Below are 18,946 nucleotides of genomic sequence, written 5' to 3'. Positions count from 1 at the left end.
GGAGTAGATACAAAATTTGATCCATCATGATCCAATAAATTAAGATTTAGATCATGGAATCAGATTTCAACAAGGATACAATCCAATGACCTTTTGGATCGGTTTTGGATCAACCATGTGCCGATCTGAAAGAGTCTCTATTCAATAAAATGTGAGAAATTATCTTCCCAACAAGGGAGAGGTCTTGAGTTCAAATCCTCTCGTCGGCCATCCATAGGGATTTATCATTGTTTACTTGGTGTATGCGGTATTGTGTGTACTCGAGGATTTGGGCGAGACATAATGCTCTAAGAGGTCAGTTGCCTCGCCCCTACTGGTTTGGAACTGTCCTAACGCAGATGCCTTCACCATTCTTGGGCTTCACTCTCAGTCGACTCCTTCTTTCACACTTGGAATAGGAACGTGAGACTCAGAGTAGGATATGAAATAGATAAACTCTACCCTTTTCATTCAGGTCTTCTGGGACAAACCCCAGTCTATGGATAACCCCTAATCCACGCTTTCCAACAACCTAGGGTTAGGAGACCTATGCTAGGCTTTAATCTCACCAGCATAGCTCATCCACTCTCATTGTTCGCACCTCAACCTAGACTTTCAGATATCCACGACACCTCCCATGATCAAGTCCTTTTATTGATCCCTTATTACAAGTCACCTGACCAATCCACGTCCCCCACATCCCTTGATTCAAATTCGATTCAAGAACAAAACCCTCCAACGTCTTCTCGTTAAGAAGGAAGAAAGAGAAATTATGTAAATTATATTATGTATTTATGTCATAATCAAATTGATTTGATTTGATCTAGACCCGATCCAAATACTATCCAATTAGTTTGGATCCTAATATTGAGATCCGATAAAAAAAAAAAAATCTCCGTCCAAGGTTCAATCCAATTCTTATTGAATCGGTTTCAGGTACAATCTAATCCTTATAATATTGATCTTGGATCAGCCCAATCAAATGACGCCGATCCTAACTTTGGATTAGATGACCATAAATGAAGGGTAAGAATCAAGAGAAAGGTACATTTATTTATCAAATTATTAAAATGGTATGGGCAACCTGAATTGTTGATCAAAAATACTATCTAAATGAGGTCAAAAGTCAAAGTTGATAACAATATTTTCTGACAGAGTATAGGGAATAGGCATGTTGCTTACAGGTTATCAAATTTTAAAATATTGGTTATAATTGTGCACTAATGGTGCCCACCAAAGTTTCAAAACTAGAGTCGGATATCCATCAGGTGAGTTATGAGTCTATTAAATCAAGTCAAGAATGTAGGGCTGTCATATTACCTCACCATTATAATATGAATATAGCCCAAACTTATAATATAATGATCACACATCATCCTATTATAATATATAACCACCAAAACATAAATTATTACTTTATAAAAGCTATAACCACAAACTTATAGTGTTATGAGTCTATTAGCCCAAACTTATAGTGTTTGTTTGCACTATTTTTCTGCGTTTATTGCTGAAAAAAATTAAATTCAGCATTTTTTGTTAAAATAGCGCGTTTGTTTACTCTATATTTTCAGCGTTTATTGCTGAAAATAAGTGAAAAAAATTCAGTACTATTTTGATGCTGAAAAAAAGTACTGAAACGATAAGCACTTCGTTTTTTCAACACGGACAAGTATGCCCTTCATTTTTTTGAGCATGGACAAATATGCCCTTATTCTTAAAAAGATATTATCTCTTATATCCCATGAATACGTATATAAATACCCCACAAATTAATAAACCCACACCATGGCTAAATTATTTTTGTCTTATATGGGTTAAAAGTTTTAGAATGAGTAGATTTTTTATGAGGATGATCTCCTCATTAGTATATAAGCACCCCACAAATTAATAAACCCACACCATGGCTAAATTATTTTGTCTTATATGAGTTAAAAGTTTTGAAATAAGTTGATTTTTGATGAGGGTGATCTCTACAACGAGGAGATCATCCTCACCAAAAATTAGCACATCTTGAAACTTCTAACCCTATCAAAACAAGTTCAAGAATCGTAAATCGTCCCTTTTTTTTTTTGACGAGTTAGAAATTTCAAAATGGACGGATTTTTGGTGAGGATGATCTCTAGATTATATATACCATCCTCACTAAAAATTTGCTAATTCCAAAGACTTTAACCCATATAAAACAAAAAAAATTGGCTATGGTGTGAGTTGCCCTTATTAATTCATAGAGTGCTTTTATAATTACACATCCTTCATTTCCATCGAAAATTATTCATCTAAAATTAAGTTCTTTTAATGTTGATTTCAAATTTTTGTGACTTGTATGACATTATTATTTTTAATTTGAAATTTGTGGGCTTTTATAAATATAAATTATTATTTATAAATTGAAGATTTGAGTGTTATTTATTATTTAAAAATGAATTGTATTTTAATTTTATAAGAAATAATATATTTTATTGTCTTTGATAAGAAATAGGCATTTGAAACATGCAAACAATATATAATATGATTGTAAGGGTAACAAAGACAATTTATCAACTTTAGCAATGTATAACAAACATGATTCAGCATCTAAACAAATAACTTTTTCAGCATTTAAATTCAGTGCTTAATGCTATTCAACACTTATTTTTTTCAATTTAACAAGCAACACCTTAATTAGGTCATTTTGAAGAACCCCTCCTAATTTTGGTGAAACTTAGGGATACCCGTATTTTTCAAAGACTTGCACTCGTTAGTCCCCACATGTTCTTAAAACACATCCCAATTAAAAAAATACCTAATGGATCCATTTATTTGTTTCTTATTGAACCCAAGTTGTCAAGTGAGTTCATTTTTTCTCTATAACCTGCCTAACGTGACATGTGCTAGAATCATAGTTTTTTTTTCTTAGGATAGACAACGACACATATTTATGGGGATGTACAATTGTACATCTTGTGGAAAAATCTATGTTTCTAGCCCAAGACACGTCAGAGAACATGTTAGAGCGGGCATAAAAAAACATGACTCATTTAAGAAATGAGAGGACAACTGAGTGTGGGTCTTTTTCACATTGATGACACACCCTTTGAAGTTGTCTTCTACAAAATACTAATATAAAATGACTAAAATACCCCTATCTTCTACCTTTGTCAAAGACATTGATTTTTTCAATAAATAAATAAACAATCATCTTAAACTTCTAAGTGTGTGAGATAGTCCCACATTGCCTGAGTATTCTGACCTTGGGCTATATATTAACCTGGGGCAATCCTCACCTTACAAGCTGGTTTTGTGAGAAAGAGTTAGGCCGATGGGCTTCTACATAGTATCAGAGCGAGTAACCATATACATATAGGAGATACGTTACACACGAGGGGGAGTGTGGCGATAGTCCCACATCGCCTGGGTATCATGATCTTGGACTATATATTAACCTGGGGCAATCCTCATCTTACAAATGTATTTGTGAGGATGAGTTAGGCCTATGGGCTTCTACACTAAGGTAATTTCCCCCCTCTCTTTGACCTAAAGATTCTATGGTCTTTAACTTTCAAAGTTCAAACCACTAGAACAAGATATGGTTTTGGGGGAAGTTGAAGATGATAAATTTTTGGGAAGAAAAATTAGGGGTTTTTACTAAGAGGTTGAGATGATGGATTGAAACAAGTTTGAAGAGGATCAATAAGTTAACATTTATCTTAGAGATTGATGTTAATGGTTTTGGGAAAAAAAGTCACGGGTTTTTGTCGCGAGGAAGAAAAATAGGGCCTTTGTGGCTATTTAATGTTAATCTCTCATGAAAACTGAACTTAATGGGGGTATGTCACCAGTATGAAAACACGAGAAGGTATATCCAATTTTCATCCTTTGAGGCTTTGGTGGTGGTTGTTCCTAAAATACTTTTTAAAATTTTCAAAAAGTGAAAAGGGGGTATATAGCCATATTATATTGGTGCAGGGGTATAACTATCTAGGAAAATATTAAATTTATATATAAATAATTCTTATAGGAACACAGTAAACAATACATTTTTTTTTGTTTTTTGTTTTTTGTTTTTTAAGCTGAGAATAATTTAATTGTTGGGGGGGGGGGGGGGGTTCCAGATGAAAAGAAAGGTGGGAGGTATCCAAACCGTGTTTCAATGGAGGACCTGGGAGATATGATTGGGGCATTGAATTTAATTGGTGTTGGCTTCTCTGGGAATAAATTCACTTGGTGTAATAATCAGCAAGGGAGTAATCGAATTTGGGGTAGACTGGACAGAGCTTTAGTGTCATCAGCCTGGGTTTCAGATATGGGCTCGCCAATTGTTTCTCATCTTCCTAGATTGTCGTCTGATCACTTCCTACTTCATGTTCAGCTCTTTAAATCTATATTGGGGCCTAGACAATTTAGATTCTTGGATTTTTGGACTGATAGAGATGACTTCTTACAAATTGTGAAGAACTCTTGGTCTCTCAGAGCGGAAGGGTCTCCTTTGTATTGGTTTTCTTTCAAAACTCAAAAGACTGTAAATTGTTCTAAAAGTTTGGAATAAGGAGGTCGTGGGTAATGTCCAATTGAAGTTGAAGGAAGCAGAAAAAGAAAAAGTCCAAGAATAAAAAAATTTACTAGCTACTCAAGGTTGGGATCAAAACCTCTATATGGAGTGTCAAAAATCTAAGATAGAATATGTTACTTGGGCAAGCAATGAGGAGTCTTTTTGGAAAAGGGGATAGGAATACAGAATTCTTTCATTTGTCTATCAAGATTCGAACAATGAGAAACTCGATTAAAAGCATCAGAAAATCCGATGGTATAGTTATTGAAGATCTAGAAGAAATTGGTAGTGAGGTGGCCCATGCATTTGAAGCTCTTCTTAATTTTACTCAAAGGTTCCTAAAAAAATTTGTTGGAGGGGTTAAACTACAAAGTTACTACTTCTTAGAACAAACGTCTGTGTGTTCTCCCTACTAAGATTGAGGTGTTGCAGGTCATTCAAGGCATGAATGCCCATGGAGCAGTAGGTCCGAATGGATTCTGGGGGGTTTTCTATATCAAGTGTTAGGACAACATCAAGAAAGATCTGTTAGCGGCGGTTACAAATTTTTTTCAAGAAGGTATTATTCCAAAAGTAGTTAATGTTACTTCCATAGCCTTGATTCCAAAGGTTGAGGTACCCTTTTCCTTTTCAGTTTTTAGACCTTTTAGTTTATGCAATTTTTTGTATAAAATTTTGTCTAAAATATTAGCTTCTAGACTAGGAGAGATTCTTCGTTATCTAATTTCCCTTAAACAAGGTGATTTTATTAAGGGAAGAAATATTTACGATAACATTGTGTTGGCTCATGAAGTGTCAGATGAACTTAATCTGAAAGCAAGAGGAAGCAACTTGGTGATGAAAATCGACATGAAGAAAGCATATGACAGATTTGAGTGGCTATTCTTGATGGCACTCCTCTTTCAAAGCTTGGGTTCTTGGGCTAATTTTTGAAATTGATAAAAGGCTGTTTGCAGAGTATTTTTTACTCGGTGCTAGTTAATGGATGCTCTTATGGTTTTTTCGGAGGTAGTCGTGGTCTTAAACAAGGAGACCCCAAGTGTGGGGCTGAACAACCTTGCACATCTAGAATATTGGAGAGATTTTCAGTTTCAAAAAGAGGGTAGCTCCGAGCCACCTTTTATTTGCGAATGACTTAATCCTTTTCACCAAAGCCACTTCTAACTCTTTAAAGCTATCAAAGATTTTTTGGAATCTTACGAAAAGGTTTCGAGTTAGCAAATCAGCTTAGAGAATAGTTATTTTTTTTATTGCAGAACACATGGAAGAAAGGAGAATTGATCTTGTTAAGACAATCCTGGGTTTTCCTAAGGGCTCTCTCCCTACAAATTAACTGGGCGTCCCGTTGTTCTTTGGAAAAGTTACGAGAGAAATGAGTAAAGGCTTGGTCTCCAAGATTTAGAGGAAGATGATGAGTTGGAAATCCAAACTCCTATCTGAGGGAGGCCGTTTAACCCTACTTTCACATGTATTCACCTCTATCCCAGTCTACCTTATATCAATTTCACCTATTCCAAAGGCAATTTCACATTCTTTGGAATCATGCTTTGTTCAGTTTTTTTGGGGAAGTATTGAGCATAAGAGGAAAAATCATCTGGTGGCCTGGCACAAAGTATGCAAACCTAAGATAGAAGGTAGTCTGGGTATTAAAACTATTTCTGAGATAAGTAAAATGGGCTTAATGAAAATTTGCTTGAGAATAACAAATGAGAAAGGGCTTTGGATAGACTACCTCAGAAGAAGTATGTAAAAGATGGAAATTGGTGGAATCTTTCAAAATCGAGAGGTTTGAAACTTTGGAGAACTAGTTGGAGTTTTCTTAAACCAACAATCCGCCTTTCTAAAAGGTTGATTGGAAATGGAGCAACGTCTTCTATTTTCTTACATAACTGGAGAGGGTCTTCCCCATTAATCGACCACTACCTGGATGAAAATAAAAAAATTATGGTGAAGGACGTGTGGGTTCAAGATGGCTAGGATGGCTCTAAGCTTAGAGACCTCGTTTAGGATAGTAATACTGTGGCATAGATTCTTGCATCTAACGTTCAACAATGTAGTTTTGATAAGACAATTTGGATGACGTCGAGATCAGGAGTGTTTTCGTCTCGCTCGGCTTGGGATTCGTTAAGAGATAGGGGTAATGTCTCTGAAATTTGCGAAGAAATCTTGACTTCTCAGGCTCCCACTAAAATGAAGACTGTGGCGTGGAAGATCTTTTATAAAGCTTGCCTGGTGGGTTTAGTTCGAAAAAAATGGGGTATTTCCATGGCTTCTAGATGCCCTTGTTGTGAAGTTGAGGAAGAATCAATTATACACCTTTTCTACCAATGTTCTTTTACATTAAAGGTGTGGAATTTGTTCAGCTGCCACCTTCTTAATGTGCAAAATAGAATTATGTCACTTGTTTCATTGCTTAAATGGGGCTTCTCGAAAAATCTACATTCGGTATAGTAAATGGTATGGTACCAAGTGTAGCATGTTGGAATATCTGGGTAACGAGGAACATATGGATCTTTGATGGCATGACTCACTCTGTACAAGAAGTCATTCACAATTGCCTTAGATGGATTAAGGAATTGGAGGAACATCAAGTTTTCAAACTTTCTTATTCAGATAATGCAATTCAGAAGCTAATGGACATTGGAATTCATAGGAAACAGACCCCTCTTCGATGCATAGTCAGTGTCTGTTGGAAGAGACCTCCCTCAGACTGGTTCAAATTAAATTCTGATGGTGCGGCTATTGGGAATCCAGGTCGTTTAGGAGGTGTGCCATCTTTCGTGATGAACATGGAGATCTTGTGGAAGCAGGGAAGTGGAATTTTGGTGTGGCGACAAACAATGTAACAGAAATCCGTGCCTTGCATTACGTGAAAACTGTGAAAATTGAAGTAAAAAATTGTTGGGCTTGACCCGACGAATTTTGGTAAAACAAATTTGACGGCCACGGCCCACGATTTTTGGAGAAAATTTGTGCAAATTATTCCCCACTCTCAAATCTGCGTTTTTCCCCCTCTCTCCCTTTCTCTTTCTCTGGTTTTTCTGCTTTTTTCCCCTTCTCTCTCACACACTCTCTCTAGTCCGTGAGAATCTCTCTCGATTGTGAGAAATTTCTCTGCGTTTTTTTCCAACTCTCTCACTCTCTCTCAAGCCCTAACTTTATATGGAAGAAGATGATGAAGACGATGGGGAAGAGGAGTATTGTGTAAATCAAGGAACAACCTTTCGTTTGGATTAGAGCCTTAGAGTAGAGAAACAGATCTAGATCTGAGAGTATAGAAATAGATCTAGATCTGGTCCCAAATGCTCCAGATCTCCAATGTAAATCTTAGGTAATTTTCAACATATTATGTTGTGCTATGTGCATTTTCACTTTATTTCGATTAATTTCTGTTAATATGCCTTGATTTCAGGTTTTTTTCTCTTTATTTCCACATCTAAGTCTGAATCCTTAGATTTGTGGAGTTCTTCTTGAATTTCATAACTCAGATTTGAGTTTTTGCCCGAATTTTTTTTTAATAGCAAAATGCAGCGATTTGAATGGTTTTCTCTTCTCTTTGTGTGTGTGTGTGTGTGTATGTGTGTGTATATTTATGTATGTGTGTGCAATTCATATAGATAACCCTCATTAGTTTGAAGAATTAGCTCAGAAAAATCTCAATCTTTTTCTGTGAGCCCTCCAAAGATGATCACAAGCTCTTAGCTTACATTGAAGAAAATGGACATGGAAGCTGGGGAGCTTTGCCTGCTAAAGCCGGTAAATTTTGCCAATAATTTATCACGAATTATGAGTGAATTTCCTGTTTTTTATTTTTATCTTTTATATTTAACTAATGTTAGAAGTTTGTTATTGTTTGTAGGCCTACAAATATGTGGGAAGAGTTGCAGACTAAGGTGGACTAATTACCTTAGACCTGATATTAAGAGAGGGAAATTCAGTTTACAGGAAGAACAGACAATAATTCAACTCCATGCTCTTCTAGGCAACAGGTTATTAAAAATTATCCTTAATGTATTTTTCTTCCAAGAATATCTAATTTGTTCTTGATTTCTCTTTTAATTATTCGTAATTCGCGACATTCTCTATATAGTTTTATTTTTTCTTGTTTCGTCGCTTAAGATAATATATCTTTTGTTTTACTAGAAATATTTATTAATGAAATTCCCTTAAAATTAATATTAACTCCCAACATGACACGCTCTTTGTAATGCGAGTATAAAGCTCGCACGGAGAAAGTATATATTTCTATTTCGGTGAAAGGGTGGAATCTGTAGCTAAGAATTTTTTTCTTCATAGTGGGATTAGTGTGATATCTGAACATACCTCAATCTTGAGGGAATCACGTAAAAATCTTTATGCTTTTGTGTGTAATTACATCTTATTCTTTTTTCTTTTCTTTTTTTTCATTTTTTTTTTGATCGATTTCTCTACTATAAGATTCATGTTGTAATGATGATCGTCATGTTAATGTGGGTTTTATCTTGCTTCTTGATTGGTGTCACCATTCCAAATTTGGTTAACTTATCTATCACAGCCCACCCGCCATAAATTTCCATGACCTTTGTTACTAATGGACTTTCTATCAATTGCATTTAGTGTAATTTAAGATTTGATGTAAGTAGGTATGTATGTCTTAATTACTCAAGTTATTGGAGAAAAAAAAATAGTTTTTAGCTGAAATTCAAAGATGGATCTTTCTAATTTTCCATTATTACAAGATCCAATCGCTCATTCTAAGCGAATAATTTACTTGGATCACTCAAATTTTAAAATAGGCTTATCCAAGATTACTTGGATCTTGAATAGAAAATTAATTTCTCTGTTTTTCCCCTGTTTTTTTCTTTATTTGGAATGAAAATGCCTGTCTTGTTGGTGGGTTTTGGGGTTTATTTTCTTCAGATGGTCAGCAATAGTTACGCACATGCCCATGAGAACAGATAATGAGATCAAGAACTATTGGAACACTCATCTTAAGAAATGGTTGGCCAAGAAACATATAATGCAAACTAGTACCATCATTTTACAAGGAGTGTTTCTAAAATACCCATAATTTCAAGGAACACTTTTTGTGAGGATAGCAATTCACTTTCTGTAACTTATAACACTTCCAAATTGTGGCTTTTGAAACTTAAATTCATCTCAACTCAACCAAAAAGGGGGGGAAAAAAAAATAGGGGGGGGGGGTGGTTGTGGGGTGTGGATTCTTCATTTTTTTAGCTTCATGCCTTTTGCTCAGAATTTGTATGGGGAATATGCGGAGAAGTTGTTGCATCCCTTCAAAAAGACTATCCCATCCTAATGTGGAGTAGGTCTTCAGACAATGGTACGATGTTTCACATGTTACCCTTGGTATTTTTTTCTTCTTTTGATATATTCGAGTAAGTTCTTTTGGTTGGAACCAGTGTAATCTAAAATGCTTTATTTCCTAGATGCAAGTGACCTAGTTGATGTGGTTGTCCCTTACATGGGGGAATCTATTACTGACAGCACTCTAGCAAAGTTCTTGAAATATATGTTTTCCTTGTAACCATCTTGCAATGCTTACGCTCATTATTATCGTCAGTCTGTGTATGTCATCGAGTTTATGTGCATAAATATACATAAAATCTTGTTTTGTAACTCATTGCTGTGATATTGGTAACAGAAGCTGGTGACAGTGTATGAATTAATGAGCCAATTGCTCAAGTTGAAACTGGTAAGGTATCTACAATTAACACAACATTTGTTTTTAAATGTTGTAAAAATATGAAATATTGATGGCCACTGTCACTATGGAATAAATATAAACATAATTCGTGAGTTTTTTTTTTTTAAGATAAGTTTGGTGGTAAGTAATGCAGAACAAGATTTTCTTAAGACTCCTAAAATGGAGTGTTCCAAATGAGGATGGTAGGAAAATGGTTCATAATAATTCTACAACAACAACAAAGTCTTATCCCAAAGATCTTGAAGAAAGCTTCCAAACAAAATCATGCACCTGAAAATTGAGTTTTCTAGGGAATGCTATTTGTGCAATCCCTTCTTTATTTCTTTTCAGGGATCCTGTGAACTTAAGGGTTAACTCTCCTTTTAACTCAATCGAAAGATCTTGAAGAAAGCTTCCAAACAAATCCATTTCTTAGGTAACCAAATAATGGACTAAAAGTAGAGTTTTACAAAATTCTAACACTATGTTTGGATTGAGAGAAGTGGAGCGAAGAGAAACTCGGTTTCTCTCTACCATGTTTGGATTGATAGGAGAGAAATTGGGATGGTTTTAGAATTTAAAAATGTCTAAAAAGAGATCTAGGGCAGAGTTGGAATTATAAAATATTTTAAAAGGGTTTCTCTTCAAATTTCTCCCCTTTTATTACGTTGGAGTTTCATGAATTAACTGCAAAGGAAATTAATAGAAACTTTAATGAAAAAATTAAAGGAATTCAAAGTAGTATTAGATGGACCCAGATGTCCATATGGATAACGTGCCTGAAACTACCTGAGTTAGTTGAACCAAAGCAAAGTATGTTAACTGATCATGTGGTCCAATTGGGCTTAATCTCTTGTATTGAGGTTTGCTTTGTTAATATTGATTTCTCTAGTCATGGGACTGTAGCAGTGGGCATGATGCAATTTTTGCCATTATCTTGGTGGCCCATTGCTAATAGAAGCATAAGAATTGAACTTAATGTTTTTCCTTTTCTCCATTCATCATGCATATGTGTGAGAGAGAATCTTACAGTTATATGTATTCTGAAAAGAATTGAATTTGCAGGAATGTAGTTTTAATAAGGGGGACGAGAATCATACGAGTTCCAACTCAGAAGTAATGGAGAAATGCAAAGATTTCTTCTTAGTAAGAACTTACAAGCTTATTGCTACAACTCTTGAAAAGATGAAAGTTGTTGCTTACCAAATAGGTACTATGACAATATAATTGCTGCTTACCAAATAGCTTATTGCTGCAACTCAGAGCTAAATTCATGTCACATCGTGTATATAATTGCATGAAATCACTTTATACTTGATTATCATTCCAGAATCAAGTATTTAATAGAGAATATGTGGAACTTGGGTTTTTTCAGTAATGATCGCCATCATATTGACATGCTTGTTACATTTGTGCCAAAGCCCAATCTTGTATGGTCATTGGTGGCTCATGTGCCATTGGTGATGGAAATGTAAGTTGTTTGAGTTATTAACTTCTTTTACGTGTGATTTGGTTTTTGATATAGTTTTTTTATATTTCTACTTGGTTCCTTTTTATCTCATTTTTAGATAACTATTTTTTTAAACTCTAATTCATTCTTTCTTTCTTCAAAGTTCATAGTTAAATGTTCTGATATTTTATTGTAGTGAACAGAATTGTACTTTTAGCTCACGTAAATGGTAACTATAATTCAATGTGTTACTTGGTGTACTAGAAATTCAATTCTAATTTCTTAGTAATTCCACATTTACCTTATATTGAATTCACAAGGTCTCTCTTTCCAATGCTCACTAGGCCGATTTAGTTTAGTCATTGTTAATAATTTTTCTGTTTGGGAGGCCCCAAACTTGAATTGAACGAGTTTGGTTTAATCCGGCAAATTGACCATGAGTTGAACTTGCCACATCTTGGCTATTTGTTTTCAACTTTGTTCAATGTTGATTATGGTTGTTACCATCACTTTCTATGAGGTCATGAGTTCTAATTGAATGCCAACACGGATATCCTTGTAAAAAAACTCAAAAAGTTTGATATTGGAGTAATATTTTCCCGTACTCCCATTTTCAGCTTTATGCATTGTAGCATATCAATGTGATCCTAACTGTATATCTTCGGTATTTCTTCAATAAAAGACCATCAATGTAGCTAGGGAGACCTAAAGACCCCAAAACAAACTGTAGATTCTTTGTTTCATTTTCTTTTGTCAGTCAACTACACATTCATGATGTACTTAATATACTTACATCTTTAGAAGTATTATGTGGTTAGTACTGGAAGGAAGTATTATTAAGGGGTAGTATTTAGGGGTGGTGTAAAACATGCGGTAAACAATTACCCTGGTCCAGCAACGATGTTTACTAGAAAGTTTGATGTCAATAACATAGCTACCATGCTAGCAAACACACATAACCCAGTATAATCTAACCTGAGCACTGGTGTCACCTACAAGGAAATGGATGACCACCTGGACTACGAAACAAGGCCATGCCTCTGCTTGTATCTCTTTGGACATATACATTCCCTATTGTTGGAAGGAGCAGTGGGGTGGCTGAACCTCTATAGAGAGTTATCTCTAATGCAGACATGGCACTCCATCCTCAAACCCAATTATGGCATGGTAGACCAAGTGCAACCGAGCGTCTTGGCACGAATGACGAGTTAAATGAGCAGGCAGAGCACACAATTGAGAGAGGCACCGTAAGCTGATCTGAATTTGAATTTTATTAGAAGATATCTCTGATCAATGTGTATTTTGTATCACATAACTTAATATGAATTTTAAAGAAATTTGAATTAATAAAAGTTCACCTGATCATTTAAGCTGATCTGAACTCCATTTGAACATGAGAGATATAATGTACCTATTGATTCTATATACATTTTATTACAATATATCTTATCTAATAATAATTCTTGATTACTCTATATGTTGCAGCTGTGGTAGGGGAAGGGTTCTTAGCCCAGGGCGTAACCTTCCAAAACACAGCAGGGCCCTCCAAGCACCAAGCCGTGGCACTCTGTGTTGGATCCGATAAGTCAGCATTCTACCAATGTGACATGTTAGCGTACCAAGATACCCTCTACGTACACTCCCTTCGTCAATTCTACATAAATTGCCTAGTAGCTGGTACAGTGGACTTTATATTTGGAAATGCAACAATGGTATTACAAGACTGCAATCTCCATGCATGACGTCCGAATTCAAGGCAGAAGAACATGTTCACAGCTCAGGGACGAATTGATCCAAACCAGAACACAGGAATTGTAATTCAGAAATGTAGAATCGGTGCAAGTTCTGATTTGAAACCCGTTCAAAGTAGTTTCCCGTCTTATCTTGGGAGACCATGGAAGGAGTATTGAAGGACAATTGTGATGCAGACGACTATAAGTGATGTCATTGTTCCAGCGGGGTGGTCGGAATGGACGGGTACTTTGATTCAGTTTTCTCTTCTTTGTTCTTCAATCAATATGGATGCCCATCATATTCTTGTTTTATGATTTTTATTTTATTTTTTATTTTTCTGATTTTTTTTTACTATTATTTCGTTCATTGTGATTGATGAATTAGAGAATCGTGCTATTGTTTGTTAAACCTCCAAATTTGAAGGTCATACTCTTATGGATTTTTATTTTTATTTTTTTAAACCCATTCTCCAATAATTTGATAGTCTAGGGCCGTCAAAAAAAAAAATTTCTACAAGAGTATTTGACGGGAGGGTCCGTCAAATTTTGCAAAATTTGACGGGCTAAGACCGTCAAATATGGCCTTTTTTTTCACATAGTGTTGATAGCTGCGTTGGAGAGTTTCTAATTAATTGGAAAAAAAAAAAACTTATCATTAAAATGGACTCTGCAATCATAGTGAAAGGACTCGTAAGTCAGAGAGTTTCTTGGAGATTAGACCAATGAAGGCAAAGATAATGATTTCGAAACTAGACGTTCGAGTAAATCATGTTTGGAGAGAGGCGAATGCAACTGTAGACACCCTTGCTGCTGCAGCAACTCATAATCCTCAATCTCTGCTGTTTAAAGGAATATCTAATTTGCCACTAAGTGTAAAAAATGCTTATCTTGGAGATAAGCTTGAACTTCCACAGTTTCGATATGTAAATCGTTAGGGTCCTCCCTATGTAATTTTTTTATTATAAAGCTAATACAATTCCCTTGCTTGCTCAAAAAAAAAAAAAAAAAAAAAAAAACAAGTGAATTGATTATTTATGTTTATGCTTGCATGCTTGGCATCCACATGACTAAAAAATTCCAAGGCATGCCCCAAAAGGTGGAAAAGGGCTTCTACAATAGACTAACCCAATTACTTTACCTTCATCAATTTTGTTCGGATAGTTCTTGCTGCTGCTTTTTATCTTTTGTTGTTTTGTTTATGTACATGTTTGTTAAGGGTTAAGAAATAGGGAATTAAGTAGAAAAAACTAGAATAAAACATCGATTGACTTCATAGAATCATCAACGGTTCTATAATCATTGAGTTGAATCATCAAATTACAAGGAATGGTTGATCTCTATCCATCTTGATGATTTCCCTCCCCTTTGATATTCTGTGGGTGTCAAAATGAGAATCCAGCTAGCACGATTTAATGTTATTAAAGGCTATCAAGTATTAGACATAAGGAAGCGATACCTTTGTAGCACATGTTTCACATAGTATCTTGTAACACTCTCTCCATGGATGAGAGTCATAGTATGAAAAAAATAATATTGCAGCTCTCTTCTGATCATGGTTTAGATGTAATTTTTTTTGGCCAGATCCATGTCTTTAAAAATGAACAGTTACTGAACTCTCAATTTTTTAAATTTTACTGCATTGCTGACGTGGCATTCTTTCAACTACCCAAACATTGTTATACAACGTGAAAAGCCTATATTTGACGGCCTAAGTCCGTCCAATTTCATAAAATTTGACAGATCAAGGTGTCAAAATTTTCAGTCAATTTTTATTTTTGACGGATCGAAACTGTTAAATTAATGAAGAATGAGAGAAATTTGATGGCTCTAAGCCATCAAATTGGGGATCATAAAAAATTTCAACGGTCATAAGTCATCAAAATTCGCTTTTTAAAATTTGTGGGCTTTGGCCCGCCAAATTTTTTTTGTCAAAATTTTCAGTTTTCACGTAGTGTTACAAGGTGCTACATGAAACTTGTGTTACATAGGATACACTTACTAGACATAATATGCATAACTCCTTTGAATTTCCAAATATTAATCAGCAAATGTTAATTTCTAAGTTAACATGTTAAATCCTTCTTTTTTCAAGTTAATTTGAAGATCAATCACTAGTAATTATGTCAATATTTATATTTAGGTTTACAAAAGCTATTAACATAAAGACAAAATAAATAATAACTTTGGCCAATACTTATCCTATTACTTAGGATTGTGTGTTGTTATTTTATTTTATATCAAACAAAAAAGTGCATAAAAGGACTTCACTCACTGTTGCATGACAGTGACAAGTCTTGGGGAAAATAATTCCAGCCACACATAATAGTGACATGTTACATGGTGTCTCAAAATAAAAAAAAATTGGTGCTTAGTTAAATTCCAGCCACAATTAAAGATGCAAATTATGTGTTAATGTGTCAAAAGAATTACATCAAAACATGGTGTATATAGATGTAGTAAACTAAATCCTTTTATTTCAGAAACTTTCAACAAAATCTTTTCATTATTATTGAACTTAAACAAAGAATGATGTTTGAGATATATTTATGCATTTAAACAGAGAAGAGAGATGTTGTTCTTCTCTGTTTTATTTTTGATCCATGAAGTCTAAGAGGAAAGGGGGACCAATGGAGGGAAAAAAATGAGGAGAGATTCACGGCATGGATGAGTGCATCGCGGCAATGCAGCAGCCATGGCTGTGCCATGCTCCAATTCTTTGATCGGTTTCGATTCGTCTTTAGTAAATAAGGGTTTTGAGATCTTCAATCTTATCGTCACTTCCTCTCTCCCTAGATGGAGCCACAGTCGTTCAAATACCGAGCGTAGGAGAGCTTGACAATGAACTAGTAATCATGGCTACGCCTTAGCTTCGATCGGAGAGACATATTGGGTGAGTTCCTTTAGATCTCATCTACTATTATTTTTTATTTTGTTCTTTTGTTCTTTTGATTCTACCCCCCTTCTTGGTTTTTATTATTATTATGAACTTTAACAAGAAGTAACAGAAATCAAAAAAATTAGGATATTCTAAATGTCTGATGAGGGTGAGAAGAAAACTTTCAAATTTCTGTCCAAAAAATCGATTTAGAAAAAATCCCAAATTTTTGTTTGAAAAAATTTTAGGTTTTTGATCAATTTAGTAAAAGTCGATTTATGTTTTTATTCGAACGATGGAGCAGGAAACAAATTTGATTTTGATACCAGTGATAGGTTTTTGAGGAGGATACTTTTTAGTCGCAGCAGATATCTAAACCTAAATTCGTGTCACGTTGAGTCGATCGTCAGAGATCGAAAATCCAAATACCCGTCACATCGACATTTCTAGAACAGTCACTATTTCCATTTCTTAAACCCTAGGGTCTTTGATAGAAACCCATAAAACTGGCTACTTAGAGTGAAGACACAATATTGAGTGAATCTGATATTCTATGTTGTATATTTGTAGACACCCCATTTTGTAATCACCTGATTAATCAATCGTCAACCTGATCACGACAACTCCCAATGATGGATGATTATTATAATGCTTTATTTGTTACTAGATATGTTTCATAAATTCAGATGAGTTATCTCAAATTAACAAAACTGTAGAAACGACACTACGCTATGAAAATATAACCTCAAAAACATTAAAATCATCATCTTGCAGATAAAAAGAAGTTTCACGGTAAAAATCATTAAAAAATGATCAAATTACCAAAATACCCAACCTCAAAACATTTCTAGAGCCTACATTACGCTTAGGAAAACCATTTCAAATACATAAAACAACAAATCGAAACCAAATAAATCATTTGGCCAATTTTCACAAAATTTGATAAAATTACGAAAGTACCCCTCATAAAGTTCGCGACCATTTCGCACAAATTTTTTATAAATGACACAAATCAATATTCCCATTGAATTTCTTACGAAAAATTGATTCCAAAACATCCTAAAACATTGAAAAACGATTTAAAATGCAAAAAGTCATCTCCGAGGGCAAAACAGTAATTTTATAATTTTAATAATTAAAAAATTCAAAATTAGTATTAAAATATTAATTAATGTAAAGTGAAATCGTAATTAAAATTAAAGTCAATCAAGTAAGACTTAAGTCAAAATCCTAAATTAAATTCAATCAAGTGAGGCTTAAGTCAAAATCCTAAAATCTAGTTAATCAAGTAAGACTTAAATCAAAACCCTAAATTCTAGTCAATCAAGTGAGGCTTAAGTCAAAACCCTAATCAATCTAATAAGACCAAAGTCAAACCCTAATCCTAATAGAATTCTAATTAAACTCTAAAACTATCTAAAAGAAACATAATCTAACTCTAACTTTATTTAAAAAACTCTTTAAAAAAAATCTATAAATAAGGGTCTCTACAATTTATTTTAGTATCCAAGAGAAAATCCTAGAAAAAATAGGACAAGAAGCTTTTCCAACCTTATCAAAATCTTAATTTTGAAGTCCTAACCCCTTACCTAACATCCATACCCTAACTTTAGCTCAAAAAACACCCAAAAACCCTTCCAAAACACTCGAAAATTCATAAAAAATCAGAAAACTCAAAGATCTAAGAAGGAGATACCTCAACTTGAAAATCAGAAATCAGATCCGATGACGGACGAATAACAAAGAAATACATACGAGAATACTCTCCGTTGGTGTTGAGGGAATCATTGTAATCGGTAAGGTAACTTTCTTTTATTATTATTTGTTATTTTTGGTCTATTTTGCAATGTAATCGTTTTTTAGAAGTAATAGAGACCGGCACTTGCCGGGTGGGGTTGGTGCCTAACACCTTCCAACCTCGTAACATGATCCCCGGACCTAGTTTCTTTTGTAGATTAATTTTTCTTATCTGTTTAGAGTCGATGTTCGGTTCCTAGATCATAATAACTAGGTGGTAACTCCCAAATCTCGAAAGTCAAAAGTGGATCCGCACACCCCGCTGATCGAGGGTGCTTTTAGTATTTCACATCCCTTTTTCTTAACTATTTATAGAGATAAATATAAGAAATAAGATTACCGTCTCTTATTACAATATGAACTCAATCTTATTAGGACTTTGACTCCAAGTGGAGTCCTAACACATGACAATCATGGGTTGGATCCACATGGATGTCCAAAACAACCAACAACTTGTGATAGAATTACTGTGCAAAGTGTGGAAAGAATGCACATAGTGGCACAATATGTGGTATCGAAGAGTATCGTTTGAGGGTTGTACTTATAACTAGATACGATAAAATGACTTCAATCGATCTATCATACTCTCACTCTTTTTATTTTGTAGGTCACCATTTTTAAGTCGATTTCAAATTTCATCAAGGTGAGTCTCCAAATCTTCAATACTCCCTGTTACATACCACATCACCCCGAGCAATAACATCATGTAGGACAAGACAATGACGTGTTTACAACGAAAGAGAATATCACACCAGTGGATATTTGTATACAAATATTGACAACGATAGTTACTACGAATATACTCAAAGAGATCGTATTCGAGACACGTTATGATTCACCCTAAGCTCCAAGTGAAGGAAAGAAAAAACTCATAGATAGGCATATCAAGATAGTGTTT

At 34.6% G+C, this 18,946-nt stretch overlaps 1 pseudogene across 1 annotated transcript; it reads left to right on the top strand.

Moving 5' to 3' along the window:
• The first annotated feature begins 5,543 nt into the window (after window positions 1-5,543).
• Window positions 5,544-14,058, top strand: LOC147382185 (pectinesterase-like; annotated as a pseudogene). The gene is made up of 5 exons (XR_015173573.1): window positions 5,544-7,838; window positions 8,125-8,263; window positions 8,367-8,496; window positions 11,259-11,403; window positions 13,129-14,058. The product of XR_015173573.1 is annotated as a pectinesterase-like (transcript).
• Window positions 14,059-18,946: the final 4,888 nt, after the last annotated feature.

This window comes from Akebia trifoliata, chromosome 16 (genome assembly GCF_017979445.1).
Source record: "Akebia trifoliata isolate Shusen 1 chromosome 16, ASM1797944v1, whole genome shotgun sequence".
In the NCBI taxonomy this organism is placed as follows: Eukaryota; Viridiplantae; Streptophyta; class Magnoliopsida; order Ranunculales; family Lardizabalaceae; genus Akebia; species Akebia trifoliata.
Note: the sequence above shows the minus strand (reverse complement) of the source record. Positions and strands in the feature narration are given on the sequence as shown.